The sequence below is a fragment of the Silene latifolia genome, chromosome Y (genome assembly GCF_048544455.1).
Source record: "Silene latifolia isolate original U9 population chromosome Y, ASM4854445v1, whole genome shotgun sequence".
In the NCBI taxonomy this organism is placed as follows: Eukaryota; Viridiplantae; Streptophyta; class Magnoliopsida; order Caryophyllales; family Caryophyllaceae; genus Silene; species Silene latifolia.
The window spans coordinates 245,374-267,357 of record NC_133538.1 but is presented as its reverse complement, the minus strand read 5'-3'; the positions used below and the strand labels follow the sequence as shown (position 1 = coordinate 267,357).

General features: G+C 40.8%; 1 long non-coding RNA gene across 1 annotated transcript; it reads right to left on the bottom strand.

Annotated features, from left to right (window-relative positions):
• Positions 1–9,268: 9,268 nt before the first annotated feature.
• LOC141634402 (uncharacterized) lies at positions 9,269–20,189 on the bottom strand. The gene is made up of 3 exons (XR_012539121.1): positions 19,930–20,189; positions 19,721–19,839; positions 9,269–9,540 (listed from the first exon to the last, which is right to left on the bottom strand). It is a non-coding gene; the product is annotated as an uncharacterized LOC141634402 (long non-coding RNA).
• Between the last annotated feature and the right edge of the window lie 1,795 nt (positions 20,190–21,984).

The following is a 21,984-nucleotide window of genomic DNA, read 5'->3' as shown; positions in this document are numbered from 1 at the left end:
GCGTCTCTTGGAAGAGGCGCGGCGCCGTTCTTGCGTCATTCCCGTGGAGGTTTCCTCCGCTTTGAAGAAAGATTTCGCGTTTGAGTTATGGTAGGACGGAAATAATTCGACTTCCTTAATATCTTATATGAATATTACGGGATATTATTTGCCAAAAGATAAAATTTATGAAATATGGAATATAAATATCCGGAACATTCCAGAACATTCTGACTCGGGATTTAACAGTTATCAGGAAATGGAGACGGTTTTTGACCCGGACTACGAATGTACTCTAATTACTGCCAAAACGACCGTATCGGGACGTAGATGACAACTAAGAGGTAGACATTTAATATTTGAACAATCACTTGACGATAATCTTACGAACTGTCACAAATCGTTCCGCGCATCAAACATGCGGCCCAATCATCACCGGGTGGTTTGCGGGAGGTGCAGAAATGAGGTATCTACAGAGCCCCCACTTTGACTGAGGCTTGGACAAGGCGAAAGTCAAAGTATAGCCATCAGGTCAATCGAAGAATACAACCTGACGACTATGGCGACGCAAGGTGGCTCAAGGGGTCCGAGCCAAGGACCTGTCGTTGGGAACATTTTAGAGTCTGTCGACTATCGGGGAGGGTCGTTTAAAGTCCATTAGACTACGTAAGGAGGCTCGCCAGCCATAAGAAGTGACCATACCTGAGACTTCTTCTCGAGATGCTTCCGGAGGTGCGTAGGAGCTAAGGTTGAGCATGGGAGCTAAGGGTAAGACCTAAAGGGTATATAAGGATTGTGCTAGGGTGTGGGACCCTAAAGGAAAGCATTGACGGGAAGGAGGTCTAAAGTAAGTTCAACTTAAGGGGTAAACCGGAGGTTGGGTATAGGAACTCTATTGGTTTGGGAATTTGAAGGCTTATGAACCTAAAAAGGATTGGGATCCTATAGTTAAAAAAATCCTAATTTCGGGTTTACGAACCTAAGAAAGAAGGCTTTGGGTTTGGGAACTTCTGGAGAACGACACCCTCGTCGAACTCCGCGGGAAACACGAAATATTGAAAGTAGCAGGACACGGTTGGGAACTGCTGGAGGGAAAATTATTTTGGATAATCTTCAGGAAAATATTGAGTAGCAGGATACGGCTGGGAACCGCTGGAGGAAAAACTATTTTGGATAATCTTCGGGAAAATATTGAGTAGCAGGACACGGCTGGGAACTGCTGGAGGGACAAATCTGCTTAGGTAGATGTCAATCCTCACGTCTTGAGAGAGACAGTGCGTCCGCTTACTCTCGCTGGAGACATAGTGAATGTGCGTCGAATTTTGTAAATGAGTAAATGCTCATTGCGACAAGCAAAATGAGTCTTGGAAGGAGTAAGCAGTCTGCTGTTGGCTTGGAAATGCGAGCCGGAACGAAAGAAAATCGTCGGACGGACCAAAAGGAGTAAAATAGCATCGGGGAAGAGGCGCACCAAAGATGGGCCTACGAATAACGAACTTATAACGAATTTTTGAAAATCCGTATGGAGGGAACAAAAGGAAGAGGCGCAGCAAGAGCTGCGTCTCTTGGAAGAGGCGCAGCGCCTGCTGCGTCTTTTCCCCAATTTGGCTTTCCTGCGTAAAAACGCGAAAATCAGAGGGATTGTTTCATTTGCATTCGAAACACAAATCACTCGTTTCTCTCTCAAATCTTCACCATTTCCGCCAAGGTTTGATTCAAAAGCTTGCTTTAAACATGACTAATCGAGGTATGTGTCTTAATCTTGCATTAATCTTCTACATTTGTTGAATTTCGAGCCGCGAACTTTAGGGTTTTCGACCCTTTTGATCGAAAATTTGGGCTTTTCCCCCAAATGGATTCGCCTTGCCAAATTGATGTTAGAAATGGATAGTAGGTGATGCTAGGAACATAACCATGTATTTGTTTCGAATTCTCATCAAGTGTTGAGCCTTTGAGTGAAAGTTTGAGACGGTTTTACAGCTAAACCGTAAATTGCTTCGAAAATAGCCTTAGGGTCGCCCATTTGCGATGAAATTTGATATTTGGGATCCTTGAATGATGGGTAAACTTCCTACCACCTCGGAATTTTGGTTTGTGACAACTTTTTGAGGACACTTTTCTAGGGCATAATCGTCGTTATAGCGAAATGCTGCCGAATTTTCGACTCGAACCTGGAACTAGGCTTCGAACTGGACTTGACTTGACCCAATTCATCACATGAGTGATCGGGTTGATGGGAACGTGGCCAAAGATGGCAAGGAAAGAGCGATTTCAGGGCCTTGAAGGCTCGAAAACTCTTTAACAAAGGCTTGTCGTCGTGTGACGCGGCCTGAATTTGCTTTAACGTTGCAGGTGATGAGGCTTCTACTTCTGGGAGAGCTCCCATGGAGATAGACGTCGCTGCTGTTGAGGAGGCTTTAGAGCAGGCCTTCACCGCTGCGGTGATTGCTGCTGAGTTTCACGAGGAGGAGGCCGTCGAGGAGGAGGAGATCCCGAGACGAGCCAACGTCGGGCGAGGAGGTCGTCACCGAGGGGAGCTCTGCGTGGCCGAGACACGGGAGAGTAGGCACCTCGTGTGGGCTGCAGAGGGTCACCTGTCCTACAGGACGGTGAAGAGCTTGGTAAATAGGAATTCACTAACTCAATACCCATCCTCTTTCATTCTTTGTCCAAATTTTCTTTCAAATTTCATTCAAAACTAAAGATAGCTTTTGTTTCAAATCATAATAGGAGGCCGGGAACATCAGGTCGTTCTCGGGTTACACGACGGCGATGGAGCACTACGAGCGGCTGTCGGCGGAGGAGAGGGCCATGATCGAGCGTGGAGCGTTCGGTCCTCTGGTTCAGGTCTGGAGGGATATCGTGAAGAGGAAGTTGCGGGCTAACCTTAGCCTGGTCCGCGCTTTCTTGGATCGATTCAGGGATACGACTTCCACGTTTCACATGCCTTTTGGTGAGGTAGGAGTCACTTTGGAGGATTACGGCATGATTTCTGGTCTGCCGTGTGGGACCGAGGAGATGGTGTGGCCGGAGACTGCCATGAGGGCGGACTCGGCCGAGGCGAGGAGGTTGATCGGCTGGAACTTGTCGCCGAAGGCTGTTACGGTGCCGGGTTTGGTACCCAGTTCTTACGTTCGAGACTACTTTGCGGGGAAGACCCCGGCGCTGGTGACGATTGACGGGAGGGAGACAGCTCCTCCTCCTTGTACAGCTGAGCAGAGGGCTCGTCTGTGGCTTTGGTGGTTCCTGTCTTCGATTTACCTCGGAGACAAGGGCGAGAGGCTGTCGACGAAGCTTCTTCCTTTTCTTTCTGACCTGAGTTCCCTAGGGCGCTGGGACTGGGTCACTGCTGGTTTTGCGGTCCTCATCCGCTTCATGAGGGCCATGGTTCATCCGGAGTTGATAGAGAAGGGGACTTCTCCTGGTCTTTGTCGGACTGGACTACCGTTGGAGGTATGAACCTTTAGACCAAAGTAAATTCCTTTCTTTATCAAATCACGAAAGATCGTTCCGATTATTACATTTACGGGCGTGGGTGTACTCTTACTTCCCGAGTCTCGCGCCCAAGAGGACGGAGCTGCTGGAGAGGGCCTATCCCGTGGTGAGGGATTGGGTGATGTCTTGGGACGAAGAGCAAGCGTTCTTCTCACAATGTCTACCGGCGGGACGTGAACGCTCTTCAGCTGAGCAGCGTGAGTATCCTATTTGTATTAACTTATACTTCTTATGCTTTGCCTTTACTTGATCATAGGAATGATCGTTGTATTATCTTGTCGCAGTGGGTGCACAGACCTTGGGCGGAGTATGCTGGAGCGCCTCCTTTTGTTGCTAGGGTCCTTCGACCTAGAAGCCCGAGCCGGCTGCTGTTGAGGACGTCGATGGGTCTTGTGTGGTACTTGGGCGAGCGGTTGGCTCGTCAGTGCTCTCGGGACGCGTTGACGGTTCCCGTTGATCCTCCTAGGACGATGTTTAGGGAGCCTTCTGAGGCTGAGAGGGAGGCGGACTTGGCTGGTGCTAGTGACGACCTTCTTCTCCCTGGCGAGGACTACTCGGCGTTCCTTTACGGGAGGTTGGCGTATTGGCCGGTAGTGGTGAGTATCTTTTACTCTTTCTGATTTGATTTTGAGATTTACGACCGAAGATCATCGATTAATGAGAGCTATTTGTCCTTGTAGGAGGTCGAGGCGGCGGGCATCGAGCCCCCAGAGTACCCCGAGACCCTCGAGTACACTGACGCGACCGGGAGGACGACGATCTCCGAGCTGCGTGACTTTGACGTAGCTGTGACGGATGCTGGCCTAGGCAACTGGCAGCATCTGATTCGGAGGGTGAGCCTCTACCTTGTATAACTTTCGTGTGGGAATACATTTGATTGAGTTTGTTCAATTTGCTGAGAATTTCTTTTGATAATGCAGGTCGCGCCGTCCCGATTCGTGGCACTATGGAGGGTGACCAACCGGCTGCGAGCTACTGCCATTGAGGCACTCGTCGGTGGTCGAGGTCGCCAGGTATGAACCTTACGCCTATTTTTCTCTTTTTGATGATTTTTATTTTGCTTGAATTGATTGACATGAGCCAATTTGTTGCTGTTTACAGGGTGACCTCGAGCTGGAGCGAGAGTTGATTTTGATCTCGGGAGGAGACCGCTCGCGTGTTGAGGGAGCTCGAGGTTCGGGATGCCGAGATCGCTGCTCTTGTGGCGAGAGTTGCCGAGTTGGAGGGCGCCCAGCAGTTTGCTTGGACTTTTGGGTTATTTGCTTGAGTTCTTTTTTATTTTTCCTAAAACGACTTATAATATAAAACTGAGAGAGTATTAGGTATCAAATAACATTATATTTAATATTTTTGTTAAGTAAAATTGGTAGCCTTTTACTTATCGGGTTAGTCTTATATTTGTATAGTCTCATGCACAAATTTGTAAATGTTAGAATATAGAATATTTCGGTAGAATATATCGTATTTCGTATATGATTTAGTTCACTAATTTAGTATAACTAATTAGGATTGAATCCCTTGTAATTAGGCTAGGATATCGATCTCTCACAATGTACATATATTGGTTGATTTTGTCAATAATAATCAAGCATCATATTCCTTCATGGTATCAGCTTCCTATGGAAAGATCTTTCGCTTCCTCTCTAAACCCTAGCTTTATGCCTCACGCATCTCTGACCTCTCGTCACCATGCCTAAAACTAATACAAATTCCTCCGGCTCCAAGTCATTTTCGTCTTTTCATCCGGCTTTGACTGTGGCCAATATCCGTAATCATGTCACAGTCATGCTTGGATTCGACAATGACCAATATCGTCTTTAGGTTGCTCTCTTCACCAATCACGGCAAATCGCACCGCGTTCTTCACCACATCATCGATTAGAAGGGCAAATCTAAACAGCCCTCCGAAGCCGATGACCCTGAATTGTGGGAGACATTGGACGCCATGGTCCTTTAAGGGATCTATGCCACGATTACAGGTGATTTATTAGAGACCATTGTGGAATAAAACTCCACTGCCAAAGAATGTTGGGGTTGCATTTGCGACATCTTTCAAGACAATCAACACTCTCGTGCTGTCACGCTTGAACAAGAATTTTCTCATGTTTCTATGGAATATTTTCCTACTGTTTCTGCATATTGTCAACGTCTCAAGTCCTTGGCTGACCAGTTAAAGAACGTTGGCTCTCCGGTGCCCGATAGCCATCTCGTCTTGCAACTGGTGTTGGGTCTCACCAATGCCTATCAAGGAGTGGGCACTATCATCCGTCAAAGCAATCCCCTTCCTCCGTTTTATCGGGCTCGCTCGATGCTCACTTTAGAAGAGGCCGACATTGCAAAGCAAGCCACGATTGAAGGCAGTAATTTTGCTCTCTATGCGAAACAACAACGAAATGAAGGCGAGTCATCTTCTATATTGGGTCAGTCTCCTTCCACTGCTACAAAAGGTAAAGGAAACGGGTCCAACAATAAGAATAAAGGTAATAAGGGGAAGAACAATGGTGGGGCTCGCTCACAGGGATCAAATCAGACTTCTCATGCTCAGCCATTTGTTGGGGTCCAACCTTCGACCCATACCACTTCTTCACCATGGCAGGGTCCGTATGGTGGTTATGGTGCTGGTTGGCCGTGGTCACCCTCCCCTTAGGGGTATCCACCCTCACCTTACCCCACTTTCGGTGGACACGTCCTCTCCGTCCCATGGCAGCCCCTCGCCAACAAGCATACACGGCTACATCTCCTTTGTCTTAAACGGATATCGAACAAGCTATGTATACTCTCACCATCCAGCCTCCCGATCCCCGTTGGTTTATGGATACAGGAGCGACATCTCATATGATGTTGGATGCAGGTAAACTCTCTTCTTATACTAATTCGAGTGTTTCAAATTCTATTTTAGTTGAAAATGGCCATTCTATACCGATTAATGGTACTGGACACACTACCCTTCCTAAATCGTCCCCACCCTTCGCCCTTTACAATGTCTTACATGCTCCAAAAATTGTCAAAAACTTTGTATCAGTTAGAAAATTCACTACTGACAACTCCTTTTCTGTCGAATTTGACCCTTTCGGTTTTTGTGTGAAGGGCTACATGACGGGGACGCCTCTAATAAGGTGTGAGAGTCGGGGCGTGCTGTATCCTCTTACCAACCACAACAAAGTCGAGTCTCCTGCAACTTTTGCTGCTATTGAGTCATCCTTGTGGCATGATCGTCTTGGCCATCCTAGAGTGTCCCTATTTTTAAATCTCTACGCTTTAATAAATTGATTAATTGTACTCCTGTTTCTCGGAAAACAATTTGTCATTGTTGCTCATTAGGTAAACATGTCAGACAACCTTTTGTTCCTTCTAATTCAAGAACTCTTATGTCTTTTGACATTGTTCACACTGATCTTTGGACCTCACCCATCCCTAGTTCTAGTGGTCATCGTTATTATTTATTTTTTTTAGACGATTACACAAATTATTTATCGACCTTTCCTATTACAAAGAAATATGAAGTCTATTAAATATTTGTTAATTTTCGCAATTATATAAAAACGCAATTTGAACGTGACATTAAGTCTTTACAATGTGACAATGGAAAAGAATTTGACAACAGTCTTTCTGCAGAATTTTGTAGACACCTCAAAATGTCTACTTAGCCTTACGGGTACCCGATGATGAGGCTCAAATTTAATGACTAAATGAAAATTGACAATGTTATAATTTACGGTTCTTTACGCTTATTTCGCGAGAAAATACTTATAATGGCATAAAACCGTTGTTAAGCCCACCACTTCCTTTCAGTCCATTTCAACACATTATCGTATTCCTAGCCTTTTTAATAATAGCGATTACATATATTTTGGGATACCGTTAAAAATGATATTATTGGCACAAAACTAATAAGGTTCAGAGTTGTATTTGAAAAGTGATACGAAGTATATGGCGACTTATATAGAAAGACCGGATAAAGGAAACCCAAGTGACCCATTAATCAAGGTAAGGTCCAAAACCCATTAACACAAATTGAAGGACAATTGTGTGGATCTAGCTGTAAGAAAGCTTGGAAAAAGAAAAATAAAAAGACGTCGTGTTTGATTAAGAGCAGAGAGCATTAATACAAGTCCAAGTCAAATTCTTTTAATGAATTCCACATCTGGACGAATTACGTACCATACGTATAAATACCACCTCCTTGATATCACAGAGGGAGGACAAAAAAAACATACAGAGGACAGAGTAACACAGCCAAGATCAAACCAGTCCCATATTCTATACTTTTATACATCGTCTTAAATATTTTATCCCAGTTTCAAGATCAAACCATTCAAATAAATTATCCCAGTTCCATATAAGCGCATAAGAGCCGTTAATTAACGACAAAGTCGAAATTCGTTAATAGTCAAACATCCAGATAGGCCTGAGGGTACCGACATCAAATAAATTTTTCTTTACTCTTTCTTTTTTCTTAATTCTTTTTATTTTGTCTTTTATTTATTTTCTCTATTTTATTATATTTACTAACCAAGTTAATTTGTCCCTGTCTCAGATTTATATCGTCTTATGTATAAAATTGTATAATTAACCTTTTTTATTGTTAGTCTCGTCAAATATATAATATTACAAATAAATAGTAGAGGCCGTCAGTTTGATGGGCGGTCCGGGTGCCTAACACCTTCTCTGACCGTACCTTTACCCCCCGAATCCGCAATCTTTGATTCAGGCCGGAGTGACGGATCAGTCCCCATTCCAGGGATCAAAAGGGCTTTTCCGTTAAAATTGTTTTTTTTTGTTTTTTATAAAACCTACGGGCGACTCCACATTAATTATTATATTTCAAAAAGGAGATTTTTTCAGGGATCTCACAGTGGCGACTCCGCTGGGGACTTAATAAGCGGGTAAGACTTGAAATTTATTTCTAATATTATATATTTGACTTCTTTTAATTTGTAATAAATATGACAAGGTTGTAACTATTACGAGTCGTGTTCATATTAGCTACTCATCATACTGCGTGTCAAATTTAATCAATCTGATAGTGTGCATATTAGCTTCGTGGAAGGAAATTTATAATCTATGGCAAAGACTAAAGAAGTCTAATTGAACTGGGTGGTTTTACATAGGTTGTCTCTTTAATTGCATAACTGGTATGGTATTAGTTTTCTCGTTTATCTCTTGTTCATATTCTGACTTCCTTTTGTTTTTTTTGTCTTTCTTTTAATTTGTTTTTCGTATATATTGTATAAAGACAAAAAAGGCATAGGCTCTCCGTAAGTCAATATTATGCCATTTAAGCTACCCTAATTTACCCTCGGTAAGTGCGTTGTATACTTAGAAGGTCCATTCGACCGTCTAGGCCTTACACGTATTTTCCACCTCATGACGTCGTGTTTTGGCAACTCCTCTGGTCCATATGACTGGGGGAGCACAAAAGCGAGAGATACCCTCGGGTATTTTAATATTGTGAGTACCCAATTTCCTACCCACAAACTTAACCATCGAGCCCGTAGAACCTTTGATTAGGATCATGTGTGCATTATTCCCTGTTTGTAATCTTGTAACTTTCGTGCCGTTGCATGAGTCATAATTGCGTCATATAGTCAATATAACTCTGTTTGTTGCGTCAAAAAATGGTACTTCATTAGTGTCATTCAAACAAGTATCTGCATCTAGATGCTAACTTGTACATTAATTAGCCTTAACTTATACCATCATAGGACATTACATAGGTTTTGCATTTAGCTAGTTCACAGGTCAGTCCGTCATTCTGTCCGTCGATCCTGCACACTCAAAAAAAAAAAACAAAAAAAAAACAAAAAAACAAAAAAAAGGGTAGTTTAATATGCATTGGCGTTGGTATAGATGTATCTCAGTAGGTGTCGGCATCGCGTACGTATATACACATTAACAAATTTGGTCTATAAATTGGCACCTGAGATTTGTACATATGCATTTGCACTCACTAGCCTTACACACTTCCTGTTTCATCTTGTAAGCATCTGCACATATCCCCCTCTGAGCATCAGCATATAGTAGTATCGAAGCGTCTGCATCTAGGAGTATCATAGTCCGTCAAGTCCTGCACGTGTCAAAAATTATTGTTAGATTACATGCGACACTCAGTCCATTTAAGCATTCAGTATAGGTAGTTCGACACACGCACTTCACATAGTAAATTCTATTCTTAGACGGTGTCTCATATAGGCCTGCATTTGCATATAGTAGGTTTAGTACAATAGCATTATTGTTGTGCTGGGCACAGTATTGCAGAAAGTGTAAAAAAAAATAGATTCTCACATTCAGGTCTTAGCTAGCATCATATACATGTAAATTCAATACATTACTCCATACTAGTCCTGTTTCCTATAAAGGAAATAAAATCTTTTTCTAAAAGCTAAGTCATGATCTGGGATAGGGAGGAGTAAACAAGATCCTAATTTTCTTAGCCACTCTAGCTTGGGAATAAAAGAAGGGTACAAGAAGACTAGACAATACCAGCTCACATGTAGTTTCCATCAAAATTTGCTTAAATTAGGACCACTCAAGTCCTTTCTCAGTTGCACATGTAAAAAAAAATTAAGAGTAAGAACAAGAATGTCAATAGAGAAAGAAAATTCACTCTTATAGTCATATGATCTCAAGTGTTCCTGACATTACATAAAAACAAAACTAGTTTACATAAGTATCTAATTAAGATATGACCATCCTAGTCCTCTTTGAGTTGCATAAATTAAATAAGTGGAAAAAACGAGCATATGTCATTTTTATTAGTCACTTGTTCTACTTTTTACCCTTAATTAGTAGAATAGACTTGAAATACTTTAGGTCGTATCTTTTTAGTGTAGATCAGTCGACCTCTTAGAGTTAGCCTAAACGAGGGCGTGCACTAGACCATCTTTTCCATATCTCTGGTGTGATAATTCCTTGATCGTCGTGTCTCTAACTAGGTGACCTATAGGTTTGGAGATTCCATCTTTCTACTCGATTTGTCAAATTCTCCATATTTTATATGAATACTAATCTAAATGAGCACAACTCTCTATCTATCCGATTCGTCAAATTTCAATATATCGAATAAATACCAAATGAGCACAAACTCATATGATCGGCCATTTCATCCAAATATTATCATCCACTATCATTAGTGCTAGAAAACTAGCTCAAAAATATTCAAACCATATTCTCAGTACACCCGTGTCCAAACATACCAAACAAGACACGGGGGCGCGCACTCCGTGCTGTTTATTAGGTGAACACTAGTCCCTTCGAATGAACTTAAGACGTGAGTCCAAGTACCAATGCAAGCAGGAAAATACTCACACCGAAGATCCTCACAAGTAAACAAAAATTCCAGTCAAATTTGCAATCAAATCGAATGTCAAAAGTCTCAAAAATTCAAAAAGAAAAAAAATCCAGCAAAGTTGCAATTTTATCCCGTATCAAAAGTCTCAAAAATTCAAAAGACAAAAAAAAAAAAAAAAAAAAAAAAAAAAGGTCCTAGATGCAAATAAAAATTGCAGAGTAGTCACTTTTTCATCTCTCAGACGAGTCAATCCACAGTTACTTTGTCTCCATTCCTCTTGGGACGATCCTTTCATTCATTTAGGTGAGTGAGAGAGGCACACAGGTCTCCAGTGTCTTCTAACACCATAGAACCTTCTACTCCACTCCCCTTATCACCCTCGTTTAGCATCTAAGACTTCGGGAGATGTACACTAAGTTTATACGGTCACATAAGTATTTTATTTCTATAGTATTAGTTTTGGGTAATTAGTCGAGCTTGTTACTGTAAAGAGGGCAAAACTCTTTTTACAATATGAATCTCAAAATCCAAAAAAAATAAAAAATAAAAATTGCACAATCATGACCCATACTGGGTCAGAAAAAAAAAAAGAAAAAAGGAGAGGAAAACAAGTGTGCTAGCTATGCGACAGCTGCGTGACTGACACAGAAAAATACCTGATGTAACATGGGGACAGACCACGATCCACACCCGGTCAAAAAAAAAAGAGAAAAGGAAAATACTTGAACAGGGGGCTACCACAAAACATATAGTGAAGAGTTTCAGTTAAGTTAAGACCAGGGGCATAAGGAAACACTCAGCGCATATGTTTGACTACATTTAGACGGCAGCCCTGACCAAAAAAGTTATAAGGACTTACAAAGCAATGACAATTCAATAGGCATAACACCTAAGCAGCTAGGACTAGAGTACTCTGTTCCTTTCCCATATCATGCTCAGTAGCTCTTTTTGAAAATTAACAGGACTAGTAATGAGATGTGTCATGTGTCTATGGTCTGTTTAAGGAAAGGAATGCATTGTCAATTAGCTAGTGTTTGTCTCCATTGTCTTAAGTTCATTAGCATCATAAGCATTCTATTTGCATTATCAGCATATACTACTTGAGTCTTACATCATAAATTATTTGCATTAATATCATGATTATGCAATCAGTTCAGTCGTATTATCAAGCACACTACTTGATTCGAGAAATCGGTAAAACCATAAAACCAAAAATAGAAAAAAACAAAAAAAAAAAAGAGCATAGATTCAACATCAATCGACTAAAAGAGGGGAAGTGTAACACTACGGATTTTCCTTGGTGACTACTCGACCGAGTAGAACCTACTCGGCCGAGTAGTGCTGAGGTTGTGTATTGTTTTGGTTCTGCCGAGGAACACTCGGCCGAGTAAAGTGAACACTCGACCGAGTATGGGACACTCGGCCGAGTATACACTTACTCGACCGAGTGTCCGGTTTGGCGAAGTGTTATTTCGACGGTTTGATTAGGGAGCGTTTAAGATTTATTTTATATCCGCGTCAGTTTTCAAAATATCATTTCTACTTCATCATTCTTACGTAACCCTAATCTCTCCCTAATTACTCCTTAATCACCCCTTTGCTTTGTTGATTGCGAAACCTTCGGAGTCCTTACGTACATTTCCTCATCCTACTGTTGGTAAGTGTTATACTATGTTGTTTGTATTCGTTGGGGTTACTGTGTGTTTACGGAATTGGGGAAATATGGGGATTGTGCAATGTGTAATTGTGTGATATGATTATGTTATAGGAGAAGACTTCGTAGAGGAGCCTTTCTGAGTGTTCAAGTCCTTTCCCCTTTGTTGATTGCTAAGGTAGGGTTTCCTACTCGGCCATCAATTGATTTGAGATTGTGCTTGTTGTAATTGTTGTTATTTGCTGATCATCGGAGTATGGGGATTGTTGTGACGATGTTGGTATGAGCGGATTGAGATGGTTGTGATGTCATGTGATTGTGATTGTGGTGGAGTCACTTGCGGGAGTGGCTTCACACCCTAGTTCGCCCTCCGTGGAACCCGCCACGGGAGGGGATGTGCACATTAAGGGACAGGGATTGTTAGTCGCTCGTTGATGAGCTGGACTAGGTGGGGATGGGCTGCGGTCACCCACTGGCGGCGAGGATTACCTGTTGCGATGGGTAATCTGGCAGGGCTACACACTTCGGTGTGTAGTCGGTTACTGTGTGAGATCGATGATCAGCTGGTTGTATTGTTGTTGTCTTGTATTGATTGAGTAGTACTGACCCCGTGTTGTTGTTTTGTAAAACCTGCGGTGATCCATTCGGGGATGGTGAGCGGATTGTGACGATGTAATGCAGATGTTTAGCTATGGGACAGTCATGGGGAGTCACCACGTCAAGTCTAGCTTCCGTTGTTATGAGTTTAGATGTCTTGGATTTCATTTGTATCGAGACCTTGTACGTTTATTTTGAGTTGGTCTGAGATAATGTAATCTTTAACTTATATACTTTGATAAATGTTGTTTGGAAATTGTAACTTTGATATACTAACCTCGGGAAACCGAGATGGTAACAGCCTTTCATGCTAGGGTAGTCCTTGGTAAGGTACCTTGGTATGAGGGGGTGTTACAAAGTGGTATCAGAGCCGACGATTCCGGCACCTAAAACTAATGAACTCAATGAACTTAGGGAGTCTAAATAAAATGAACCCGGGGAGAGTTGTTTGGAGCTACCGCAAAGACTTGGGAGACGTCCGAAAGTCGCACTAAGGCCCTTACGATCTCAAGCCGGTCACATGGGGGGGAAACTGTTGTATGTTTGAGTTATGTGTGTTTGATATCTGTAGTTTGAATCTTGTGCATGGTTGGATTAAATGAGGAAAGAAGTGGAATATGGTAGTAGTTGAAAGATGTATCGACGATTTGTTGATGTTGAAACTTTGAGCATGGAATATGTTGGCATGTTAAGTGTTGGAACATGGTAAAAGATGAAAAGTGAATTGTGAAATTGTATCTGGTTGATATTGAGCATGAAGAATGTGATCATGTTACCTGTTTAATACAATGTTGAGCATAAAGTATGGTAGTGGTACATGTGCATATGAATATGATGATTTTAATGCTTGATTGTTGGTAGAAGCATGTGATTAAGGTCATGCGTCTGTATATGTAAATGTGGTGTTTAATTTTAATGTGAATATGATAAATGTTCAACTATGTACTGGTTTTTAGAAGCATTGGGTCGTTATTGCTTGTTTTATGCATGTTAAAGTTGTTTTGAAAAGAAATTTTTGATTTGTATACAAACCGATTTTGGAAGGGTTGTCTTAAAACTGTCATAAGTCGAGTTCTAGAAAAGATATTGCTGTGATTCCAAGTTGAGATGATAGCTTGTCCTCTTACGATTCTAACGATAGGTCACACGCCCAGATTGACCAAGTAACGAGTGAGATATGATTGTTTTACGAAAACTGGACGGTCTGAGAATCTGCGCCTATACTCGACCGAGTAGTCCCTACTCGGCCGAGTGTCTTTTATACTCGACCGAGTATTCCATATTCGGCCGAGTAATCTTTCTGTGATAATACTGTTTAGCGTCTGGAGTCGTGAACTCGGCCGAGTAGTCTTATACTCGACCGAGTAAGGTCTACTCGGCCGAGTATTCCCAATACTCGACCGAGTAATCCTTCTCGCGGCAATTGAGTTGCTTCGGAGTCGAAAACTCGACCGAGTAATATAGTTACTCGACCGAGTACCTTGTACTTGACCTAGTATGTTATGTACTCGACCGAGTACCTCGTTGGGCGGCCACTTTGAGTCGGTGGCTATGTTCTTACTTTTGTTTTGAGTCGGTGGCTATGTTTTTACTTTTGTTTTGAGCCGGTGGCTATGTTTTTCATTGTTTTGAGTCATAGGGTATATACACATGTATGTTTTGAGTCTTAACGCATTCTTTTATATGAGAGACGGTCTTGATACGTAAGTTACCGGAAGGTATGACAGGGGAGAATTAGGGTTATGAGAGATAAGTGTTGGATAAGGAAGACATGTGTTAATGTGGTTGTGAGAGATAGTGAAAAAAAAAAAAAAATGAAGAATGATGAGCTAATCGAGGTAAAGAGCATGTTTTGTGAGATATGATGAGTGAAATAGTCGTGTATTGAGTAGTATAAAAGTAAGTGTATATGGGCAAGGGTGATGTAAGTGCAAAGAAGCATGAGAATGAAAGATTGAGATGAGAGATACGAATAGTGACATTTCGGGATGTGTAAGGACTTATAGAGGGAGACGGTTAGCATTGTGTTGCTTAAGGATATATGTAATGAAAGGTTGCTTTAGAGGGATGGAGAAGAGGGTTATATAGTGAACTTAGATAGAGTTATGTCGCGACGTGGATTTGTAGATGGTGACCAAGTTTGGGAATTTGGAATTTTCAGGATGTGAGCCTAGTGAGTAATTCTTTGGGCAGCTAACGTTATGAGATGAATTTTGATTTCCTAGTGATGTAAAAAGGGAGATGCAATTGTTTGAACTTTAAACGTTGATTTTATGGATAGATTAGTGACAATTGGGAGTTATAGTATAATGAGAGAAGACCCATGGTAAGAAAGAGTGAGATGATATCGACATAAAATAATGGGGATTGAGTTTGGAGCAATGTGAAGGTAACCGGAGCACTTAAGAGTTAGACAGAAATAATGAAGAGTTGAATCATTAAGGGAGTTTGTCGAGGGTAAAAGAAAAGAATAGGGGAGTAAAACTAGGAACATGTTCACTGAGGATATGTGATATAAAAGTAAGGAATCGTAGAGATGTATGATACTATCATGAGGATTTGAGTTACTGATTATATAGAAGTTCCAGGACAACATGATAATCATGAGTTTCGAGGAATTAAAGAAAGCAAAAGTTGGGTAAAGAATTTGCACGATATGAGATTTTGGTGGTGAGTCGGGTGACGATACGATTACGGATGAAATTGGAAATAGTGTTGAGGTGATTTTTGTTGATATATTTGATGTTTGTCGTTTGGGATGAGAACCAAAGGGAGGAAAAGGATTGTTATATTAAGAAGTGATAGTAAGAGAGTAGTCACATGAAAAATGTTGGTGTCATAGTATTGTCACTAGTGGTTGAGGATGATGTTATTTTGGGGAAGTTAGTTGTTCTAATGAGGTTGATTTTGTGAAGGTTATTAATGTTTGGTTGTGAGGGATTTTAAGGTATGGATATATGAGGTATTCGTTAGTAGTTGGGTACAGATGATATGGCTACGTTCGCCGGGTGGTGATAATTGTGTGTAAAAGAAGATATGTTATGAAGGGCACCTGAGTTAAGTCCGGATAAGAGGTATTCATTGTCAAGTGGTAACTTACGTAATCAGGATTGGCTATTTGGATGTGATTATGGGTCTTAGGAGTATGTAAATGTTTGTATGAGGTTGTGACCTCACGAGATGCGGTATGGTGTGATAGTCATAAAGTTGTTATATGAATGTTTGTAATATATGTTGGATACGGTAACTTAATGGAATGATGATCAAAAAAAAGTGATAGTTTGGGTGGTCTGACAAGACTGGTTATACTTGCATGTGTATTCATGATATAGGTTTAATCCATGAAAAGTATGGATGGTATGCATGAGATTCTTGTCTATTTATTCCGTATTATGTATGGTGTTGTGATCTGGTAAAGCAGTTTTGAGTAAGTTTGTTGTCCAAGATGTTATATTGAGTCAGTGTTTATGGGATTGTGTATGGCACGGTACTTACTGTTGTGATGCGGGTATTTTCGCACTGTGGTGCGGCTGTTGGTGGCAATGTTGCGATGTTGTCACCGGTTGTGGTGGAGTAGGTGAGATGACTATAATACGAGTTTTCGTAAGTGCATACCAGTTAAACATAGATTGTTGTTTTGTTTGCTGCTGTTCCTTGTGAGTTTTGGTTGAACATAAAGACTGTTGTTTTGTTTTGTTGATGTTTCTTACCAGTTTCAGTTTGGGAATGAGGGTAGAGTATGATGTGAAAGAGAGTTGTATATGTTTTCGTTGTTGTCATGGTATAGTGATATTCTGTTGATGGGACACAGTTGTGAGAAGTTGTTACAGTAATTTTTATCTTGTTTTAAGATGAGGCATCGGTAGTCATAGTCATGGCAAGTGATTCGTGGAATATGTGTTGTAATGATCTGAAAGCGACAAGTGGTTCATAATCTTTTGTTGAGATAGTGAGTGCAGGATATTGGGAATTAGTGTCATGTTCAGTTATGTATGAGTTTTGCGGTAATGAAAGAAAAGAACTTGAGGATCTAGTGTGAGTGTACGTAACAAGTGTGGAGTGTGAATTATGCTTTTGGTGATATGAGTTTTATACAGTTTATATAAAGATATATGTCATGTTGCGGTAATGTGGAAGAGTTGAAGTTTTGGGTTAAGTTAAGGATTTTGAGGTATAGGTTAGGGGGTGTGACGAGTGAATTGAAGGATGAGAGTTGTTTAAGTAAGAGAGCCTAAGATATATGCATGGCGACTGTTCAGATTATAAGTGGTTATCTTTGACATGTGGTGGTGATGAAGATAATGAGAGGTATAACGAAGGATCTAGTATTAGTGAGTTACGAGGACGTAACATTTATCTTAAGAGGAGTAGGATGCGATAAAAGAGATTTTGATGGTTGTGCATATGGTAGTATAATTGGAAGTAGAGTGTTGGTGTAGTATAAAGGACGGATATTTGTGTTGATTTTATTAAAGGTCATGACCGTGCTTGTTGTAGTTCGATGTTTAGCAATGAGAGAATATTTCAACGGTGTTTGTGGTTGAATGATAATGATTATGAGTCTAATAGTTTTGACGGTTGGAAGATGATGTTTATGTGTTTGAGTAAACTTCGAGGACGAAGTTCGTTTTAAGGATGATAGAATGTAACATTCCGTTTTGATGATTGATCTTCTTTTGTGGATTGAGTGCTATTGAGTGTTATGGAAGTAATGTTATGGAGTCAGTATTGAGAGCCTATGCTATAGTTGAGACGATATCGTGAGCCATGTTGTGGAAGGAAGAGTAGTTTGTGGAGTTGGTGTTAAGTGTCCATGTTTTATAGGTTGGGTTGGAACTTTGCGGTCGTGTTTCGTTTTGTTTGTTGTTTTGCTTTGACTCGGGATAATGATTTTTGTGGTGACTTGTATAGTTCCTTGGTGTTGTTATATGTGGTTGGTGTAGCCTTGTGGCGTAGTGTTGTGCTTTATTTTATAGTAGAGTGTGAACTTCGGGACGAAGTTCTTTTTTAAGGGGGAAAGATTGTAACACTACGGATTTTCCTTGGTGACTACTCGACCGAGTAGAACCTACTCGGCCGAGTAGTCTTTGAGGTTGTGTATTGTTTTGGTTCTGCGAGGAACACTCGGCCGAGTAAAGTGAACACTCGACCGAGTATGGGACACTCGGCCGAGTATACACTTACTCGACCGAGTGTCCGGTTTGGCGAAATGTTATTTCGACGGTTTGATTAGGGAGCGTTTAAGATTTATTTTATATCCGCGTCAGTTTTCAAAATATCATTTCTACTTCATCATTCTTACGTAACCCTAATCTCTCCCTAATTACTCCTTAATCACCCCTTTGCTTTGTTGATTGCGAAACCTTCGGAGTCCTTACGTACATTTCCTCATCCTCCTGTTGGTAAGTGTTATTCTATGTTGTTTGTATTCGTTGGGGTTTCTTGTGTGTTTACGGAATTGGGGAAATATGGGGATTGTGCAATGTGTAATTGTGTGATATGATTATGTTATAGGAGAAGACTTCGTAGAGGAGCCTTTATGAGTGTTCAAGTTCTTTCCCACTGTTGATTTCTAAGGTAGGGTTTCCCTACTCAGTTTACTGTCAATTGATTTGAGATTGTGCTTGTTGTAATTGTTGTTATTTGCTGATCATCGGAGTATGGGGATTGTTGTGACGATGTTGGTATGAGCGGATTGAGATGGCTGTGATGTCATGTGATTGTGATTGTGGTGGAGTCACTTGCGGGAGTGGCTTCACACCCTAGTTCGCCCTCCGTGGAACCCGCCACGGGAGGTGATGTGCACATTAAGGGACAGGGATTGTTAGTCGCTCGTTGATGAGCTGGACTAGGTGGGGATGGGCTGCGGTCACCCACTGGCGGCGAGGATTACCTGTTGCGATGGGTAATCTGGCAGGGCTACACACTTCGGTGTGTAGTCGGTTACTGTGTGAGATCGATGATCAGCTGGTTGTATTGTTGTTGTCTTGTATTGATTGAGTAGTACTGACCCCGTGTTGTTGTTTTGTAAAACCTGCGGTGATCCATTCGGGGATGGTGAGCAGATTGTGACAGGTAATGCAGATGTTTAGCTATGGGACAGTCATGGGGAGTCACCACGTCAAGTCTAGCTTCCGTTGTTATGAGTTTAGATGTCTTGGATTTCATTTGTATCGAGACCTTGTACGTTTATTTTGAGTTGGTCTGAGATAATGTAATCTTTAACTTATATACTTTGATAAATGTTGTTTGGAAATTGTAACTTTGATATACTAACCTCGGGAAACCGAGATGGTAACAGCCTTTCATGCTAGGGTAGTCCTTGGTAAGGTACCTTGGTATGAGGGGGTGTTACAGGAAGCACCCATAATTTGGCCAGAAGATTTGTATCAAGCACACGACTTGACCGGTAAAAAATAGAACGAAGAAGAAGAAGCATAACTGTGACAGTCAATAAAGAATGGAGACAAAAGAACAAAGAATGGAGTCAATAAAGAAAAACTGTGACAGTCAAAAAATAGAAGAAGAAGCACCCATAATACTCACAGTTTGCGAGAAGCGGTACCCGAGAAAAGCGATCGGTGTCACGACAAAGAAAAAAAAAAAGAAAAAAAAAGAAGAAATCAACAGAAGAAAACAGGACCAGTAAAAAAAAAGCACAAAGAAGAGAGGCGGTTAAAAATCAGTTCAGACGAAAAAGCTTACTATTCGAAACGGAGCTTGATACCAAGAATGAAAATCCGGTATGATGGTGCTCCTTCAACAGTCGACCATCGCCAACCGACGCAACCCATATCAGGAGCCAAGGATGTGAATGCAGTCCACTATTCAACCGACACAATTTGATTTAATCGAAGAGTAATAAAAAAAGGGCATAATTTCAAAATCAATCGACAAAAAAAAGAAGCACTTACTTTGATGGAGCTCCGTAATCGATCATCCAGCGCCAATCGGGGGCTCGAACAACAGCTATGGCGGCACAAAACTGCTAATCGTATCCCATATCAGGAGTTAACAATCTTCAAAGACGATTGATTGGGCTTTAATACTCTAAGCAGCAACAGACGAGTTAGTCAATTTGGAAATAGGGGGACGATTTTACTGGAATTTCTGGTGAAATGAAGAAATTGAAAGTTTAATTGAAGAAAAGGGGAAAGTGAATGTTTGGACTGGTAACTGGTAAGTGCTCTATGAAAGAAGCCAAATGGGACTTTCAATCTCCTAAGCCTTTTGTGCAAAACCCACGAGTAAGTGGATGAGATTGGTCCACTAATTATTTCTCGTCTTTTGTTTTTGCGACTTTCAAAATCGAGTTTATAACTCAAATTTTATATCATTTTAGTAAAATTGGATTTCCGTTCTAATCTAGCTATTTTTAAAATAAAAATTTTCAAATCCTTTGGTCGGCAGGCCTTGACATGCATTCCGAGTTCTAAAAATAAAATTTTCTGAACTTTCCCTTTTTGCGAAATAAAATTTTGCAATTTTCAAATCCTTGGTCGGCAGGCCCTGACATGCATTTGAGTTCTTAAAATAAAATTTTATGAACTTGCCCTTTTTGTGAAATAAAATTTTGCAATTTCAAACTTATCGGTCGGAGGGCCCTGACACGCATCTAAGTTTGTAAAATAAAATTTTACGATCTTATCCATCATTTTTCAAAACAAAATTTTGAAATTCTTTGGTCGGCAGGCCCTGACATGCATTTTGAGTTCTTAAAATAAAATTTTTAGAACTTGCCCTTTTTGCGAAATAAAATTTTGCAATTTTCAAACTTATCGGTCGGCGGGCCCTGACACGCATCTAAGTTTGTAAAAGAAAATTTTACGATCTTATCCATCCTTTTTCAAAATAAAATTTTGAAATCCTTCGGTCAGTGGGCCCTGACACGCATCTTAGTTTGTAAAATAAAATTTTACATTCTATTCCTTTTTTCAAAATAAAATTTTGAATTCCTTAGTCGGCAGGCCCTGACATACATTTTGAGTTCTTAAAATAAAATTTTTTGAACTTGCCTTGTGCGAAATAAAATTTTGCATTCTAGTTTGTAAAATCAAATTTTACATTCTAATCCCTTTTCAAAATAAAATTTTGAATCCTCGGTCGACGGGCCCTGACACGCATTCGAGCTTGCGAAATCAAATTTTGCAGGTTCGCCCTTAAGCTAAATAAAGTTTAGCTACTCCAGATTCCAGACCAGAAAAAAAAAAGTTTTGCTTTACCAGGTTCCAGACCGGCGAAACAAAGTTTTGCCATTCCAGTTTCCAGATTGGTGAAACAAAGTTTTACCAGCTTCATTCCAGATTAGTAAAACAAAGTTTTGCTAAGCCAATTCCAGACTCCAGTTTCCAGCTACTCCAGATAGGTAATATAAGAGGCCCAGGTACGTTTCTTATCCTTTATCTGTCCCGACCGGACTACTTTGACCTTCGTCATACTCAGACTCTGTCAAAGTGGGGGCTTCTGTAAACACCTCAAAATGTCTACTTAGCCTTATGGGTACCCGATGATGAGGCTCAAATTTAATGACTAAATGAAAATTGACAATGTTATAATTTACGGTTCTTTACGCTTATTTCCCGAGAAAATACTTATAATGGCATAAAACCGTTGTTAAGCGCACCACTTCCTTTCAGTCCATTTCAACACATTATCGTATTCCTAGCCTTTTTAATAATAGCGATTACATATATTTTGGGATACCGTTAAAAATGATATTATTGGCACAAAACTAATAAGGTTCAGAGTTGTATTTGAAAAGTGATACGAAGTATATGGCGACTTATATAGAAAGACCGGATAAAGGAAAACCAAGTGACCCATTAATCAAGGTAAGGTCCAAAACCCATTAACACAAATTGAAGGACAATTGTGTGGATCTAGCTGTAAGAAAGCTTGGAAAAAGATAAAAATAAAAAGACGTCGTGTTTGATTAAGAGCAGAGAGCATTAATACAAGTCCAAGTCAAA